Source organism: Microcaecilia unicolor, chromosome 6 (assembly GCF_901765095.1).
Source record: "Microcaecilia unicolor chromosome 6, aMicUni1.1, whole genome shotgun sequence".
Taxonomy (NCBI): domain Eukaryota; kingdom Metazoa; phylum Chordata; class Amphibia; order Gymnophiona; family Siphonopidae; genus Microcaecilia; species Microcaecilia unicolor.
The window spans coordinates 306,421,369-306,440,813 of NC_044036.1; the positions used below are offsets into that span (position 1 = coordinate 306,421,369).

The window sequence follows — 19,445 nt, forward strand, 5'->3', positions numbered from 1 at the left end:
CTGTATTTAATTTTTATAACTATTATATCCTGCTGTATTATGTAATTCTCTTGTAACTTTGTTAGCCACATTGAGCCCGCACAAGCTGGGAAAATGTGGGATACAAGTGTACCAAATAAATAAATAATAAATAATGCATGAAGTTAGCAGCAGCTGGAGTAGTTGGCCCTGGGCTCTGCGTATTAATGTGCACTCATAGACCTCAGCACCAGCCTAATAAGGCCGCAAGTTAGGGGGTGGAGCCTGTGAATGTTCACTGACTCACAGGCCCCATGCTGACTGCCCCTACTGGTCATAGGCCACACTGGAGGTCCAGAGGAAAGGGGAGTCTGATTCACAGTTTGGGAACTCTGGTCTATAAGCACCTTCTGGAATATGTTCCCGACATCCCCACCTCTCTATTTTAAGTGCTCAAGCCAATGTTACTGGCAAGTCTAGCTGGCAGATTATGTAGCTTCCACTGTTGTTCTTCAAGCCTTGCTTCTAAAGAGATTTTACATCCAGCATTTTGTAGCTCAATTCTAAGCCCTTTGGGGACAAGAAAATACCTACTGGAGGAGCAGCCTAATGGTTTGTACAGTGGATTGATAAGCAGGCGGCTTAATTCTCACTGTGACTTCTTGCGACCCTGGACAAGTCACTTAGGGGCCCCTTTACTAAACTGTGTTAAGAAATGGGCTTAATGCATCTTAACATGGGACTTTTACGCATACTAAGCCCATTTCTAATAGGGCAATATTTTAGGGGGGGGGGGGTTTCAGGTTGTGAGCTAATGTTTGCACTAGAACACATTACCTAAAAAAATTAATGCAGGAGCACTTCCTTCCTCTTATTTAGGAGGGGTGAAGTGCTCCTGTGTTAACTCCATGTTAGCCAGTTAACGCACTTTAATCCAAATGCACTAGTTGGTTAATGCTTCCACGCTCTCTCTCCACCCATTACATATCCCCTCATAATGCTGTTGTCATCAATAATAAAAAAATATTGAACATAAAAATAGCTAGCGCATGAGTTAGCGCACACTAAGAGGCAAACAACCGCAAAATGCTTTAACGCAATAATCCACTAGAGGGCTGCGTCTACCAGTTTCAAATTCTGCACTCCCATCCCAGAGAACCCTGAAGCTTGCAGCCTATTTTTGTGTGTGAGTAGCAGGATGAAAAATCCTAGAGTGCTTAGCAGCGTGAATTAGATAAAATGAGAACTGGAAAAATAATACCTTGGCATTCAGTCACCTGTCAGCCTACCAGATCCCAAACCACTATGGGTTATTATAAACATAATTTACAATTCAGAGTGCTTTGGGCTTTTTCCCCCCCCCACTTATTCTGTTAGCTATAAATGGAGACATAATTTGACAGGGACTGGCACGCACCCATCCATCATCTTAACATTTGTGTCTTGCTTCTCCTTTGGAGTCTTCTGTTCCTCAGCACTTCTGTGTGAAGTTTGTTCTACAATGAAATACCAAGATTACTCAACCCATGAAAAGCTAAGGGGCTGAAATAATGCAGATGCAGAATCACACATACCACAGAAATGTGAGTGTATATCCTTCTTAATTCCCCTGGGAGCCGTGTCGTTCTGATAAGGCAAGCAAGGCCTTAAGTCTTACTTAGGTAATTATAAGAGCACCATCCAGAGACAGCACCTTTACTCCAAAAGTCTAGAAGTGTTTACAGTGGAAGAGGTGGACAGAAAGGAGACGAGGCCTCATGGTAATCAGTGATAGTTTTCTTGCATTTGAAGGAAATTATTCTATAGGGAAAAAATTACTTGGATGTGTGAAGAGAAGGAAAGAAAGGTATGAAAAATGATCTGGGACTTAAGAGCTGAGGTATATGAACTGAGATGCACAAGACTGCCATACAGAGGGCCCAGAAAAGAGCGAAGAAGGGAATGTACTGATTCTCCTTCCAGCTGGTGGCAGAAAACATGACTGGCATTGGGTCAGTCTTTTGCGGCCAAATTTGTTGCTGCTTTTCTAGAGCCAAGCTTGCCTACATGCCTAACTGTATCCCTGTGCTGCAAAGGAGAGAAAGGAAGTGCAAAGAGCCTTCTACGTGCTAATAAAGGGGTGCGTTTACAAAGCTGCGGTAAAAAGTGGCCTTAGCGTGCCCTTACATGGGTCTTTCCTGCATGCTAAGGCCATTTTTACCGCAGCCACACAAATGCCTTTTTTTTGTACTTTTTGTATTAATGGTCATGCGATAATGTTACCGTTAGTGCACGAGCACCAAAACCCTACTGTACCCACATATAGGTGCCCCCTTCACCCATAAGGGCTACTGTAGTCTTGTGCAGTGGGTTTAGGAGGGCTCGGGGGACAAGATAAGGGAACAAAGGTGAGATGTGTACTTGGGAGTATTTTTATGAAGTGTACAGAAGTGCCATGTATGGTGGCCCGTTGCTCTCCTGGGATGACTGAGCCGTTAGGTCAAGCTCCATCTCTGGCTGTCTTCCAATCTAGGCAGTGAAGGAGTGGCCTAGTGGTTAGAGCATTGGTCTTGCAATCCAGAGGTGGCTGGTTCAAATCCCACTACTGCTTCTTGTGATCCTGGGCAAGTCACCTAACTCTCCATTACCTCAGCTACAAACTTAGATTGTGAGCCCTCCTGGTACAAAGAAATATCCAGAGTACCTGAATATTAACTCACCTTGAGCTACTACTGAAAAAGGGGTCAACAAAATCTAAATAAAAAGTCCACCTTTTTGATGCTGCTTTTAACTCCTAACCATTACTCACTTGTTCAGTACCCTTATTTTATCACCCCCTCCTTAGTAATCCCCTTCTCTTATTTGTCCTGTTTGTCTGTCCTAATTAGATTGTAAGCTCTGTCAAGCAGGGACTGTTTCTTCATGTTCAAGTGTACAGCACTGCGTACGTCTAGTAGCGCTATAGAAATGATAAGTAGTAGTAGTAGTAGTTCCTAGATGATTTACTCTGTGGATCTTATTCCCAGACCTCCTTTCTTTTTTGTCTGAATATATTTTAGGAGCTTTGTTTTCCCCGTTTGGGGGGATTAAAAGGCATTTCTTGGTTTTTAATGACCAGGTCTCCATCTTATTATGTCCTTTCCCTTCCCAGCTCTTCACCTGCTAGATTAATCCTTTACATCTGTTACTGTGATGGTTGCCTTGATTTACATATTCAGAACGGTGTGGGGGGGGGGGGCGGAGGAGAGACAATAAGGAAGAAGAGAGCTTTCAGAAATGTCAAATAGTAACGTCCTCAGAAAACAAAAATTATGATAAAGAGGAATTAGCTTGTGCAGTTATGCATGTCTTGCGTGCTAAGTGGCACTTTATTTGGCGCTATTAGATTAAGTCAGCGTCGACATGCCAACACATAGGTGCACCTGTTTACGCCTCGATACCATGTGCTGAATTCCAATTCTATAATGGCATCCTGACATCAAGATTCCATTATAGATTATTAGCATAAGTCAGCGTTGACATGCCAACATGTAGGTGCACCTGCTTACGCCAGGGGCGTAGCCAGACCTCGGCGGGGGAGGGGCCAGAGCCCAAGGTGGGGGGCACTGTTTAGCTGCCTCCTCCGCCACTGACCCCCCCACCACTTTGGACCCCCCCCCCCCCGCCACTGCAACTGCAAAAAAACCCCTGCCACTGCACCCCCCTCCCCCGCTGCCGCATCAGGTACCTTGTTTGCTGGCGGGGGTTCCCAAACCCTGCCAGCCAAAGAGTCTTCTTCAGCGCCGGTCAACTCCGGCGCCTTCGTTGTGTGATCATCTGTTTCTGATGCCTTATGTCCTGCACCGTGCATGTAGCCCTGTGCAGGACGTAAGGCGTCAGAAACAGATGATTACACAACGAAGGCGCCGGAGTCGACCGGCGCTGAAGACTCTTCGGCTGGCAGGGATTGGCGACCCCCGCCAGCAAACAAGGTACCTGATGCGGTGGCGGGGGGGGGGGGGGGTTTGCAGTGGCAGGGTTTTTTTTTGCGGTTGCAGCGGCGGGGGGGGGGGGGCCCAAAGTGGCAGGGGGGGTCGGTGGCGGGGGAGGCAGCTAAACAGTGCCCCCCACCTTGGGCTCTGGCCCCTCCCCGGCAGAGGTTTGGCTACACCCCTGGCATAAGCAGGTGCACTTACATGTTGGCATGTCAACGCTGACTTATGCTAATATTCTATAATGGAATCTTGATGCCAGGATGCCATTATAAAATTGGAATTCAGCACATGGTATCGAGGCGCCCAACTTGAGGCGCTGTTTCATAAAACTGCCCCCTTTGTTTTTTTTTTAGGTTTTCCATACCCATCCATCTTTGAATCCCTCCATATATGCAGTGCCCTGGCAGCTCTGGGGAATTGCCACTAGCTCTAGCGTACCAAGGGCGGAGCGGTGGGGGAAGTCTGCCCCAGCTGCAGGCTGCTGTGCGGAGCAGGTGTGCGGCTATCAGGTCCCTGCCCCGGAACAGGAAGTTGATGTCAGAGGGGGCGGGAGACTGGAAGAGCCGACAGCCACGCGCCTGATCCATGCACCCTCTTGATTGGAGGAGGGGGTGCTCCACCCCGGGTGGCAACTAATGTTGGTACACCACTGGCCCAAGAGTTAGAGGGACACCTCCTCCATGGGCCACCCTCAGCACCACTCAGAGGTTGCTATGGTAACCACAGCCACTTTCCCTTTGCTTGACCACATCAACTACACAGCAAGTCCAGACCTTATGGATGAGGAAGCCAAATCCAGAGTGCTGCTGCTGCAGGGTGCAATGGTACATGAGCCAAAAGTTTTGTTTAAAATGCCAATTAAAAAAGTATTACATTTATGGTCATTTACACACTTAGGGCCCAATATTCAGCTGGTGGCGATCGGTGTTTGTTGACCACCGTTGGCATTATATCCAGAAGTTCAATGCTGAGCCATGTCCAGGCTGCAGCACTGAATTTCTGGGTATAAGGAGCTGGCCAAACTATAGCCAGTTATATGTAATATTTGTCACTTAACTGGCTATAAAGAACCCTATAAAATAGGACTGCCTTTTATGTGGTCCTATTTATGCGATTAATTAACTTTAACTAGTTAAAGGGCCCTTTTGCTAAGCAGCGGTAAAAAGTGGCCTGCGGTAGTGTAGGCACGTGTATTGGGTTCTTGCCGGGCCAGTTTTTACCGCATCTACAAAAAAAGGGCTTTTTTTAATGGGACAGGAAAAGGGCCTGCGGTAAAAATGAAACCAGCATGCATCCAAAACCGGCCTGAGCCCTTAACGCCACCCACTGATCTAGCAGTAAAGACTAACGTGCTACACGTGCAGTGACCCGTTGGCATGACCGGAACTGGCGCGCGTAGGAGGAAATAAATAAATAATTCATCCACACGTTATGAGCATTTGCCAAATCTGAAATTACTGCCTGGAGGGCATGCTGGCCTGGCGGTAGTCTCATTGGGCTGCACGTGCATAGAGCCAACCACAGCTTAGTAAAAGGGCCTTTAAGTGCCAAATATTGTACTTAACCAGTTACATGTTAACTCCACCCCCCATAGTACCTGGTTTCGGTTTGAGCACTAACTGGTGGGCTTTTTCAGTGGCACTGAAAATGCCCAGTTAGCCCTGGACAGGAGAATTAAACATGTCAACTTACACATGGAAATTCAGTGGTGTAAACCTACAGGTAAATGGATAATTAGGGGAAAGGGAAATGGGACTTGATATGCCATCTTTCTGTGGTATTTTGCAACTACATTCAAAGCAGGTTACATATATACAGGTACTTATTTTGTACCTGGGGCAATGGAGGGTTAAGTGACTTGCCCACTCTCACAAGGAGCTGCAGTGGGAATTGAACCCAGTTCCCCAGGATGAAAGTCCGCTGCACTAACCACTAGGCCACTCCTCCACTAATTAAACATTTTCAAATTACATGTTTTGTGGCAGAATATTGACCTCTTTGGATTTAACAAGCTTATTTTTTCACACTCAAACTAAAAGTTCTCAAGACCTGTAACTCTCTTATAAAAGTCATGCAAAACAAATAAAAATATAAATTGTACATTCTGAGTTCCCCAGGTGGTTTTACAATGTTTGCTGAACTATAGCATTGTCTTTCAAGGTTTAAAATGGTTTTCTGCCAATAAAATTAAACAATTCTCTCTTTGTAATGGAGTGGAGTGAAGGAGTAGCCTAGTGGTAAGTGCAGTGGACTTTGATCCTGGGGAACTGTGTCCAATTCCCACTGCAGCTTCCTGTGACTCTGGGCAAGTCGCTTAACCCTCCATTGCCCCTGGTACAAAATAAGTGCCTGTATATATGTAAACCACTTTGAATGTAGTTACAAAATACCACAGAAAGGCAGTATGTCATTTTCCTTTCCCTTAATTTTTGCACAGTGTAAGCGAAAATTTAACCGATGTTGGACTTCAAAACCTCATAATGTCAAGTATTTACCACCAGAGGGGGCTCAATAAGTACAATAGGCAAGTTCATTGTACAGTTAATCAAGATATAAGGAACTGGTCTGAGCACAATAGTTAATCTTTTAACCATGTACGATAGTTTATCTTTTAGCATTCATCAGCCTTATAAAAGTACTACCCTAGTCATTAGCTTAACTGGTTTCCTCTTAACTGGTAACACAGGAGATGATGACAGTAGCAATGAAGCAGCAGATCCATCCAGACAGCCCACTATTTCCTGCCTACTCTAGCCAAGGATCTGTCCCATCTGTCAGCAAGTTTATTACACTTTTTTTCCCCTTATCTTTCATTTTTCCTACTCTGCCTAGCTGAGCATACAGATTCCCATACTTATGCAAAGTTTCTGTGGTCCTTTACAAAAATTATACTGGATTCATGTCTTAACTTAAGAGATGGTATCATCCTACGGAACGTCATCCAGGACATTTTTTTTGTCAGTGACCACAGAAACCTTACATAAGTTTCTCATTCTTAATTACGTTTTGCATATTTCTATAGTTGCCCTTTCATGTTGTGTACATCAGTGAAGAGTTTTGCAAGACAGCCTGTTACGTTCTCACACCACTGTTTCTGGAGTAACTTTCACAACACTTGGGGAAAGGCTTTAGTGAAATATTGCTAAGGAAGTGATATCTTTTGACAGTTGATGAACAGGCATGGGAAGCAATGCCCTCAGTACCAAGAAACCACTGTGGTCCAAGGTCTAAATATAGAAATGGATATAAGAGAAAGCTGGGAATGTACTGGACACAAGGCATGATGTGAGATGGATGAGAAAGGGTAAGGAAACAAGCCTGAAAGAAGAAGATAAGCAAGCAGAACTCTGGATAGTTTGTCTTAAGCAGGCTTCTTTGAACACATCCAGGGTGAGCAGGTTGCTTGGGCTGAGTCAGACCTCAGGAATGCACCCTGAGATAATAAGACTTCAAAGGCTGACCACATCAATCCCTGATAACAGATTACCTCAACAAGCCACTAATTAAATCTACATAAACCTGTGGAAACATTCTGCTGATCCTGTTAGGGCTACATCCAAAAATATTTACACAGTAGAGAAACAATCCATACAATTAATGAAGACTGCTACACCGCCATGGAGCATGCCCTAGTCATTAAACGGCTAGGCAGGCAATACAGACAGGACACAGTCAACATGAAATCTACTTTGCAATATCACCATTGATTTATTAGTATCCAGTATTGTATTTTCCGCTCCCCTGTGCAGCTAGAGTTGAGAATGCTGAGGGGAAGTGTTAATAACCCCTATGGGAGGAGGGTGCCAAGCTCATTGCATGAGATCTATCTGCATGCACTTCCTCCATTGTATGCACATGGGTCTCATGCATATTCATTGGGGAAATCCTGAAAACCTGACCTGGCAAGGGCCAAGGTTGGACACTCCTGCTTTTGAACTTTGGAGTCATTTTTCTCAGCATTCCATTTTTTAGACATTGATCATTCTTCCCTCTTACTCTTCAAATGGAATTTAATCATCTGAGACCACTTAGGTTGAAATCATTTTCAAATGCATTGTGGGCATTCAGAAATGAGATGTGGCCAGTAGTTTTGTGCCCATGCGATCAATCAGAGGTTTTGCTAGGTACATATAAGGCACAGACCCTTAGGACTTCTGTCCCTTTTCTCCTCCTCCCCACCATCAAAAATTCTATAATTAAAAAATGAGTGAAGGGAGGGGTGGTATTAAATATTACCTCTACCGTGATCCCACATTGGCCACAATCTCAGAAGCCCTACCGTGGCATTGCATTCTGCAGAGAGTAGGTTGGAAAACAGGATGCCCTCCCCATCCTGGAGCAGTCTGGTAGGTGTGGTGCTATGCTCTGTTAACAGTGGCATCTCTAGGTAGATTTTTTGGGGGTGCAACAAGGGGGCATGCTAGGTATAGAAAGAGACACGTCAAAAGTGACATTTCCACATATCACACCCATCAACACAGCATAACTCTCTCCTCCAACTATCTTTAAATCCACTATAAAATTAAGGGACCCTTTTACTGAAGTGTGGTCAACAGATAATCCATGAATTACCATGTGTTAATTGCTAATGAACATGCACGCTTTCCTATAGTGGTTTAGCAGTTGCGTTAAGTACTGAGGCAGGAACTAGGCAGGTCATGGATGGAGAATGGAATGGATAAAATATTTGAGAGCATTCGCCCTGATGCAGAGCTGCTAGCTCACAATGTGATAGTGTCAGTGCGTATTCTGTTTTGCTTTCAGGATCCGATGATCAAAGGCAAACACGGGTGCTAGAGGCCATTAGTGCTGGACTAGCACCAGCATTTGCTTGCGGACCAGGATCAGAGCCAGCGAGCACATGTAACAACGAACTCGCTGGCTCTGAAAGCTAATAGCATGCAAATGCATGCTAAATAGGGCCATTAGTATTCCTCCCCAATGCTCAGTAGGCAGCGTGCCAAACAAGGATTCTGTTCTCGCTGCAAACCCTACGCCAGCTCGGAGCTAGCAGTAGGGTTTCCTAGGGCATTGGGGTGGAATGGGGAGACCCTGTCCAGTATGCATTTGCATGCTTACGGTCCCCCCATCCCCCAACACAAAGGGGCTGGAGGTCCAGTAGACTTCCAGACCCCCGACACAAGGGGCTAACTCCCAATGATCCCCCTTGCCTCACAAACAGAAGCCCCCCTTTGCCACACCCTCCCTCCAACCCTAGCCTGGTGATCTAGTGCCCCCTCACCCTCCCCTGGTATAGAAAGCAGGAGAAGCCCTGCCCAGTGCACCTCCACCTGTCCTTCCCTTAGTCCATTCTCTAAACCCTCCAACCCCTGCCTCCTTTTCTTCCTTTTCTGAAATCACTGAATAGGAAACTATACATCTTCTTTTCTCCTCGAAACTGACTACCTGTTCCTCTGATCCTATTCCCACCCATCTACTTAACACTATCTCTCCTACTGTCATCCCTTTTATCTGTCATATCCTCAATCTTTCACTTTCCACTGCGACTGTTCCTGATGCATGCAAACATGCTGTAGTCACACCACTCCTTAAAAAAACTTAATTGGACCCTACCTGTTCTTCCAACTATCGCCCCATCTCCCTCCTCCCTTTCCTATCCAAGATACTTGAACGTGCTTGTTTACCGCCGTTGCCTTGACTTTCTTTCATCTCAAGCTATTCTTGATCACCTCAATCTGGCTTTTGCCCCCTTCATTCAACTGAAACAGCGCTTGCTAAAGTCTCCAATGATCTGTTCGTGGCCAGATCCAAAGGTCTCTATTCTACCCTCATCCTTCTCGATCTATCTGCTGCTTTTGACACTGTTGATCACAGCCTACTCCTTGATACGCTGTCCTGACTTGGATTTGAGGGCTCTGTTCTTTCCTGGTTTTCTTCTTATCTCTCCCAGCGTACTTTTTGTGTATACTCTGGTGGATCCTCCTCTACTTCCAGGGCTTTTTTTGTGGGGGTACTGAGTACCAGCACCTTTTCCACTGTCTGCTAAAATTGACCCAAGGACCCCAAGTTTTAATGAAACAGCTCAGGCTCTACACACCAATTCTGCCTTGTCATAGATTCTGTGACTGGTTGCAGGGGACCTGGCTATTGTGGGGTGGATCCCTCAGTGATCACCCCACCCTTGAAGGATGACCTAGCATTTAAGTACCGGCACATTTTTTGCTAGAAAAGATGCACTGTCTACTTCTATCCCACTGTCTGTTGGTGTACCTCAGGGATCTGTCCTGGGACCTCTTCTTTTCTCCATCTATACTTCTTCCCTTGGTACTCTGATCTCATCCCATGGTTTTCAGTATCATCTTTACACTGATGATTCCCAGATCTACCTCTCCACACCAGAAATCTCAGCAGGAATCCAGGCCAAAGTATCAGCCTGCCTGTCTGACATTGCTGCCTGGATGTCTCAGCGCCATCTGAAAACAAACATGACCAAGACTGAGCTTTTTATCTTTCCCTCTAAACCAACCTGTCCTCTTCCCCCATTCTCTATTTCTGTGGATAACACTCTCATCCTTCCTGTCTCATCAGCTCGTAACCTTGGGGTCGTCTTCGACTCCTCCCTCTCCTTCTCTGCACATATTCAACAGACTGCTAAAACCTGTCGTTTCTTTCTCTATAATATCACCAAAATTCACCCTTTCCTTTCTGAGCACACTACCAGAACCCTCATCCACACTCTTTATCACTTCTCGCTTAGACTATTGCAACTTGTTTTTCACAGGTCTCCCACTTAGCCATCTCTCTCCCTTTCAATCTGTTCAAAATTCTGCTGCATGACTAATATTCCGCCAGTGTTGCTATGCTCATATTAGCCCTCTCCTCAAGTCACTTCACTGGCTCCCTATCCATTTCCAAATACAGTTCAAACTCCTCTTATTGACTTATAAGGTCATTCACTTTGCAGCTCCTCAGTACCTCTCCACTCTCATCTCTCCCTACACTCCTCCCCGGGAACTCCGTTCACTGGGTAAATCTCTCTTATCTGCACCCTTCTCCTCCACCACTAACTCCAGACTCCGTTCCTTTTATCTTGCTGCACCATATGCCTAGAATAGACTTCCTGAGCCGGTACGTCAAGCTCCATCTCTGGCCGTCTTCAAATCTAAGCTAAAAGCCCACCTTTTTGATGCTGCTTTTAACTCCTAACCCTTATTCACTTGTTCAGAACCCTTATTTTATCATCCTCACTTTAATATTCCCTGATCTCTTGTTTGTCCTGTTTGTCTGTCCTAATTAGATTGTAAGCTCTGTCGAGCAGGGACTGTCTCTTCATGTTCAAGTGTACAGCGCTGCGTACGTCTAGTAGCGCTATAGAAATGATAAATAGTAGTGGTAGTGGGCAGGGCAGCCCCTCAGTTACGTAATTACATACACATTATTTTGTCACAAAAGTTTAAAAACATTTCTCACTAGTTATTGGAACCGATGATTGTATTGCGGGAGCTATTTGAGATAATTTGTCCTTTTATGACCTGTTATGATGGTTCCTCAGCTACATCTCTGAAACTACAGAACTAAGTTGTCTATTTATAATGCCGTTGTATCGCTCCATTGTGCGACTGCACCTGGAGTATTGTGATCAGTTCTGGTTGCCTCATCTCAAAAAAGATATAAAGGAATTGGAGAAGGTGCAGAGAAGGGCGACGAAAATGATAAAAGGGATGGGACGACAACCTTATGAGGAGAGGTTAAGAAGGCTAGGACTCTTTAGCTTGGAGAAAAGGTGGCTGAGGAGTGATATGATAGAGGTCTACAAAATAATGAGTGGGGTAGAGCGGACGGATGTGAAGTGTTTGTTTACACTTTCTAACAATAATAGAACCAGGGGACACAACCAACCAACCCAGGCCTCCTTCTCCTCCTTTCCAGAGATCACCGAGGATGAAACCTCTCGCCTTCTTTCCTCCTCGAAATGCACCACCTGTTCCTCTGATCCCATCCCCACCAACCTACTTAACACCATCGCCCATACTGTCAACCCCTCCATCTGTCGCATCCTTAACCTCTCTCTCTCCACTGCAACTGTCCCTGATACCTTCAAGCACGCCCTAATCACACCTCTCCTCAAAAAACCATCACTTGACCCTACCTGCCCCTCCAACTATCGCCCCATCTCTCTCCTACCTTTCCTCTCCAAAATACTTGAACGCGCCGTTCATAGCCGCTGCCTTGATTTTCTCTCCTCTCATGCCATCCTCGACCCACTCCAATCCGGCTTCCGCCCTCTCCACTCGACAGAAACAGCACTCTCTAAAGTCTGCAATGACCTGCTCCTGGCCAAATCCAGAGGCCACTGGGGGAGTAAGGGGAGGTCATCCCCCATTTCCTCCGGTGGTCATCTGGTCAGTTCGGGCACCTTTTTCGAGGCTTTGTCGTGAAAAAAAAGGGACCAAGTAAAGCCGACCAAATGCTCGTGAGGGACGCCCTTCTTTTTTCCATTATTGGCCGAGGATGCCCATATCTTAACCACGCCCCTGCCCCGCCTTCGGTATACTGCTGACACGCCCCCGTGAACTTTGGTCATCCCCGCGACGGAAAGCAGTTGAGGATGCAAAAAATCGGCTTTCGATTATGCCGATTTGGGCGACCTTGGGAGAAGGACGCCCATCTCCCGATTTGTGTTGGAAGATGGGCGTCCTTCCCTTTTCTAAAATAAGCTAGCTAATGACCTTAAGCTTTTCAGTCAGTAAGATTTACAAACCCACCTCCTCATCGGTCTAACGGTAGAACCATTTTCAATTTTATACTGAACTTTTCTAAAAAAAATTTTTTAACTACTTTTATGTTTGTAAATAAGTATCTCTTTCCTCTCTTCAACAACACTTTAGCAAAAGAAACTTGGCAAAAATACTCATCTCAGAATGAAAACCATAACGATCAGTCAGGGATTACTAATCATTTGCATATGTAGCTGCCATGTAAATATTAGCATGTACATTACAGAATTACCCCTAATGGGGTAGATTCTGTATATGATGCCTATAAACTTGGCGCTGAAAAAAATACGCCTAGGCATGATTTATATAATATGCCTAACCTCAGGCATGATTTATGGAATATGCCTAGAGCCTGTCCATGTGACTAAATCTAGTCGTGGAAATTTACGCCAAGTAAAAGTTGGTGTAAATGCCGGTGACTACATTAGGTGCGGAGCGGTGCATTCTATAACAGCACGCGTAATTTTTAGTAACATCCATGAACTGCCCATTCCATGCCCCCTTTTTGGCAGCGTATTAGAATTTACGCGTATCACTTTATAGAATATGCTCAGCAAGCTGTGCACATAAATTCTAACTAAAGCCAATTAGTGTCAGTAATTGTCTATCAATTGGCAATTATCAGCGCTGATTGGCTTGTTAAGATAATTTAGTTGTGTGCACAATACAGAATACGACCTGAATTGCGTGTGCAACTCAAGTCGCACAATATAGAATCTGGGGGAATTTGCATAACTTACACATGCAAAATTCCTCATGCTGCCAGACCAATCTATGCTCAAAATATTCATTCTACTGCTAACGCAGCTGTATCTGCATGGCCGACATGCTCTTCAGTGTTTATGCACATTTGCGTGCACACATTATTTGCATACATCTTATCTATAGAATGCATTAGGCAACTGTGCGCTGAGCGTCGGCGCATGTCTCTAATGCACACCTTATTACGTCGGCCTCTTCACTGCATGGAAGCACCCCACTGTGATCTCCACACATGACAGGCCCCCGTCAGATTGTATAATAAGAGGGAATTTCACTATGCAGCCATTCCTGTCATCAGACTTGACTGAAGGTCCCTCTGGTACTTTACAAAATATTTCCTAATAATCTGGAATTTTAGATACTGTGGAATCTCATTTGGCATACACTGGCAGCAGTAGTACCTGGATTCTATGAATCCTATTTGGGCCACAAATGCCAAAGGAAATCAAATTAAGATAAAAAGAGAATGAGAGAGAGAGAGAGAGAACGAACTTTTATGAATTCTAGAGGATTGCTTGAAACTGAATTTTAATTGAGTTTTCTCATCCTTCATTTTCTAGCATACGGTACAGTACCAGGCAGCTGTTCTACACAGCCAGTCCATTATATCCTCACTAAATAGAGAATAAACTGGCAGATGTTTCAGCAAGGAAGGAGATGAAAATGGATATCTTCTAATTCTCACTAATGAGTTGATATGCAGACAATCCTTGAGTGCGTTACATGCGGGAAGGTGCAGATGTTGGGCTGCAGAGGTAGACTGTAGTGTTTGTGTATAATGAAATACATTTTTAAAAATCCGACAGGACACAGCTGTGCTGCAGGACTACAGTCTTACTCCCTTCCTGATGCATATGTCTCAAGTACATAGGAGCACTTCTCTAAAGGCATACTGTTCAAAGAAATGCTTATATGCACCACAGAAGTGGTGCACATGGACTAGGGGAGGTAGGATGATTGTGTCTACCATGACAGCCCCGACCATCCAATAAGCGTGAAGGGCATGCTTTGAAGACAAGAATCCTAATCACTTGGGCCAATGAGGGATCTCCAAAGTCACTGTCCATGGTGATGAAAGGTGAAATAAAACATTTTTTAAAAACTCCAAATAAAACAAAACAAAGCTCAAACGTATCTAGCTCAGTTTAGCATAAGTACATTATCATCGCCATACTGGGACAGACTGAAGGTCCATCAAGTTCAGTATCCTGTTTCCAACAGTGGCCAATCCAGGTCACAAGTACCTGGCAAGATCCCAAAAAGTAAAACAGATTTTATGATGTTTATCCAAGGACTATGCAATGGATTTTCCAAGTCCATCTTAATATGGATGTTTCTTTTAAGAACTTGTCCAAACCCTTTTTTATACCCTGTTTTTACCACATTCTATGACAAATGAATTCCAGAGTTTACTTACACATTGAGGGAATTAATATTTTTTCCGTCCGATTAGCTTTAAATTACAGTACTGTTTAGTAGCTCATTACTTGCCCTCCTCCCAATCCTTATATTTTTTAAAGAGTACAGAAAAAATTCACTCCTACCCATTCCACTCCACGTTTCATAGACCTCTATCATATCTCCCCTCAGCTGACTTATCCAAGCTGAAGAGCCCTAGAGTCTTTAGCCTTTCCTTATAGGGAAGTCATCCCATTTCTTTCATCTAGATGCAGTCGCACCAAGGACTGATACAAAGGCATTATAATAACCTCAATTTTATTCTTCATTCCTTTCCTAATAATTCCTAAAATACATGACATTAAAAGAAATGCTTAAATGCACCACAAAAGTGGAGAACATGGACTATGGGAGGAAGGATGATTGTGTCTACTGTGGCAGCCCCATCCATCCAACAAGCGTGAAAACAAGAATCCTAAACCACTTGGGCCAATGAGGGATCTCCAAAGTCACTGTTCATGGTGATGAAAGATGAAATAAAACAATTTTTTGTTAAACTCCAAATAAAACAAAACAGAATTCAAACCTATTTAGCTCAGTTTAGTACTGGACAATTGATATTGTAAATGACAATTGATATTGTATGGATGAATAAATTATACAACATCATTTATTCATCCATACAATATCAATTGTCGTTTACAAGTGAGTTGTTGGCCAGATGTTGTGAGTATGTCCTCCACAAGAGAAAATTCAAAAGCAATCCAAAGTGTGCTTGTGGTCACCAAACCAGGCATGGTTCACATTGCCTTCTCATTGGAGGACTAACCTTTAAAAATTATGCTAATGTTGAACCTCACCAATACGTAGGGAATAACATTTCCTTTTGTTTGCTGTGATAATCATTCCCAAGCTTAGTAGGGCTTTATATTTTTATTATTTTCTGAAACACTTTGCAGTAGTCTTTTTTGTTGCCACTAGTATGTGATTTAGCTGTGGAATACCTTTCTTGTAGGGGCCACTTTAAGGATACTGGGTGCTCTAGGTGAATCTTTAATCTTACTGTTGCAGGAATGGATGCATGAATTTGTGATGCTTCAGAAGTCAGACAGCACACACCAGTATGAGAGAAAAATCTTCTTTATTTGCCAGCAAACAAAGCAAGACATCAGTTCTAGCTCTCTTCTCTTTCTCTCAGCTCTTTTTGTGTCATGTGGCTTCTGTCTCAGCTGCTTCTCTTCTGCTGTCTCTCCTGTTGTCTTCCAGCTTTCTTCCTTTCTTCTGAGCTCCTTCTGTCCTTCTCTTTCTTCTGAGCTCCTTCTGTCCTTCTCTTTCTTCTGAGCTCCTTCTGACGTAAACTGCTTCTGCTCCCACTTAAATACAGTTCTATCTAGCCTAGCCTAGCCCCCTTACTCTCCAATTGGTTAAGGAATAGATTGGTCACTTTGCCTCAACCAATCATTACTTTTGAAATATCAGTTACATAGGTTTGATATTTCTCAAACTGACCTCTAACCTGGGGCCCCTTAAGCCAGACATTTGGTCTCCAGAACTCTTATATTTTCCATTATGATTAATGTCTCATCTATAGCTTAAACTGGGTTCCCTTAGAGACCAAGAGGCCCTAGTGAGATTGGTTATTCTCATATTCCTAGTCTGGTTCATACTAACTGCTAACTAAACTCTGGCATTCATTAAAGAGGTCAAAAGTCAATCTTACTTAATAGCATACAGCTATACTTTCAGGAGGCCAGTCCTACACTTAGCTATAATTAATCAAGGAGAAGAGAGCTGACTAGCTCTGACCTCTTCACCTATCAGCTTATACATTGAACCAGCCAGAACTATGGCTAAGTCAAACCACATGTTGGCCTCTTCACTACAGTCTTTGCTTAGAAAATACAGCAGAGAGTAACATTAGATTTAAAAAGGTATTCTACATTTAACTACACAGAATCAGTATTTCTTATAAGACATATTCTAAATATCAAAAACTTGTAAATACTAATCTATTGCCTCTCTCTCTCTAAATAGTATTTTCTATCTAAGCATTTTTCTATTTAATCCTAAACAAACTGCCTGCAATATGCCTAATAATGTACAGATGTTGAGCCAGCTTTCATCATTCACCAGGGTGAAAGAAATTCCTGTCTCTGACCTTTCTAACCCAGCCCGGCAAACGCTAGAGTTCAATATAATCTGAACCATCTGGCATACCTTCACTTCACTTACAAAGTAAAAGTTGAAATTTGAAATAAGAATTCAATTCAAATACCAAGCTTTTAACAGAATTAACCCTTCATATGATTTCTTATATATATAATTATGCCATGGCTGCCTCATTCCCCCCTTTGAGACTAAAATCAGCTTATGCAGAGATAAGTCTCACAACTCAAACTCTGGAGATTATAGTGATCCTAACTAGGAATAGACTTGTGAATCACCATTACCCTACTTGTTAAGGTCCGACGGCATACTGCCGAAGCACATGAGGCCAGGAAACAAAACAACAACCCTGCTAAAACTAAGACTATTAGGGAAATGAACAAGGGACGTATCCAGGAGGTCAATGACCACCACCAGGAGGTAAGGTCTAATCCTCCTCGGTAATCCTCCACATTAAGGCTAGCCAACTGTAGGACTTTATCCATGGCATGCCTAACTACATGCGTCCTATTTATGACAATAGTACAGCACTCTGAAGAATTTAACACTGTGCAGAGACCACCCTGAGCTGCAAAGAGATAGTCAAGGCCCATATGATTATACCGAGAAACTATACTTAATTCATTAATTTGATCCTGCAATGCATTGACTACCACGTTCAGCTCATGAACTAAAACATGGAGTAGGGATTGAAGTCTCCGGGTAGCCATACCTAGTTCAGTAATACCCGCTACCGGGCCTCCAATTGGAATCCAGGCCGTGGCAGAAAGGGCTACAAGTCTCTTTTTAGTCAGAGGATAAGTAGAGTTGATATACTGGAGGGCTAATTCAATCGCCTCATCCTCTGTGGCAACGGAGGAAGGTAAGGACAAAGCCTCTCGCTTAGAGCGGTGCGGGGATAGTGGCTTAAGAGGAATAACTTTAGGAAAATAATTCAAGGTTACCAATACACAAAAATCATATGTAGGGGGAAGAATCATGTGGAGGACATTATCACAGAGCCAGTAATGACCAAGGAGAGGGTGAGGAAAATTCCCAATAAATGTTGGCTCAGGCTGGACAGGGTACTTAGGGTGCCCATAATGCGAGCCCCTATCCCAGGGGGAACGAAGACGAAATGGAGACTTTGCACACCATAGGCGCCAATCCCCAATTGTGACAGGCTGCTCATTTGTTAGTAACTCTTCATACCCCGGGGACTTATGAAAGTAGAAAATAAGCTTGGACACTATAGTCTTCTCAGTGGTACGCTTAGGAGCCAGATAATCACCTGGGTCATAATCTACAGGTATGGTAGCAGGGCACATAGGAGTACCTGGAGAAACTACCCACACAGATTCGCCTTTTTCTGGGAGAACATTAGTATAGTTACAGGGAATGGGAAGAACAGTTGAGATGCTTCTTGTTAAACAAAACACTCCAGAAGCTGGATAGGGAGACGTAAAAACTGGCCTTAGAGAAGATTCAGAGGGGGAAGTAGCATTATAAAAGGACCACCAAGTATAATCCTGGCTCCAAGGGCCTGAACTCGAAAAGTAGGGAGGTATAAGAGCTGGGAGTTGCACAGGGACAGGAACAGCTGGGACATCTGTAGTATAAGGAGAAAATTGGGAACACACAATACAAGGGGAAGTAATCTTTGCCTGGCTAATTAGTTCCTGGACTGAGTGTAACCAAAGGTTGGAGCGAGTTGGGGTATTAGGAACAAGGAGGCAAGGAGTAGAAAACAACAAAAGCATCCAAGCTACTAACATTTTCTTTCTTCCTAATCTAAAACAAATACAGCAAACTAATTAAGCAATAATATTTCAACAGTCTGTGCTAATCACAGATTATTCTCATATAGTGTTCTCAGTCTTTGAGTTCTTATACCAGTTGGGATAGACCCTCAACTGATAAGGATCAAGCTCTCAAATTCCAAGAAAGCCAGAATCAGGGCAAGAAAGAGTCTCAGTGTGAAGCCGAAGTTCAGCCGCTCCTGCAGTATGCAGTTGACCCTTCTTTTCAGCTAGTAGATTCTTTGGTTCGGGTCAAGCGCAACTTCAATGGCTCCGCTGGATCACTTTCTGCTCTCCACTGTCTAGGCTCCGTCTGATCCGTGCTGTGCTCAGTCTGGTCAGCAGACTTAATTCGAGACCAATGGACCCATGGAGTAATCCCTGCGACCTTCACAGCTGCAGGGGTAGAAAGCAAAACAGTAAAAGGTCCTTTCCACCGGGGCCCCAAAGGCTGGAGCCTCCAGTCTTTCACCCAAACTCTATCCCCTGGCAGGAAGGAATGTACCTGAGCCTGGAAGGGGACAGGGTTTATTTCTCTCACATAAGACTGAAGCTCAGAAATTATCTTACCCAAGAGGGCTACCTGCTCCTGCACCTGGGCAGACCCTAAAATCCCTATGTCTCCCTTAATTCCCTGTAAAATGGCTAGGGGCTTCCCATACACAATTTCAAAGGGAGAGAGGGCTGTTCCT

The 19,445-nt window shown here is 44.0% G+C and overlaps 1 protein-coding gene across 1 annotated transcript in view; it reads right to left on the reverse strand.

Annotated features, from left to right (window-relative positions):
* The window catches only part of USP43 (ubiquitin specific peptidase 43), a 523,315-nt gene that overhangs the window by 165,839 nt on the left and 338,031 nt on the right, over window positions 1-19,445 (reverse strand). The gene's annotated exons all lie outside the window — the stretch shown is intronic.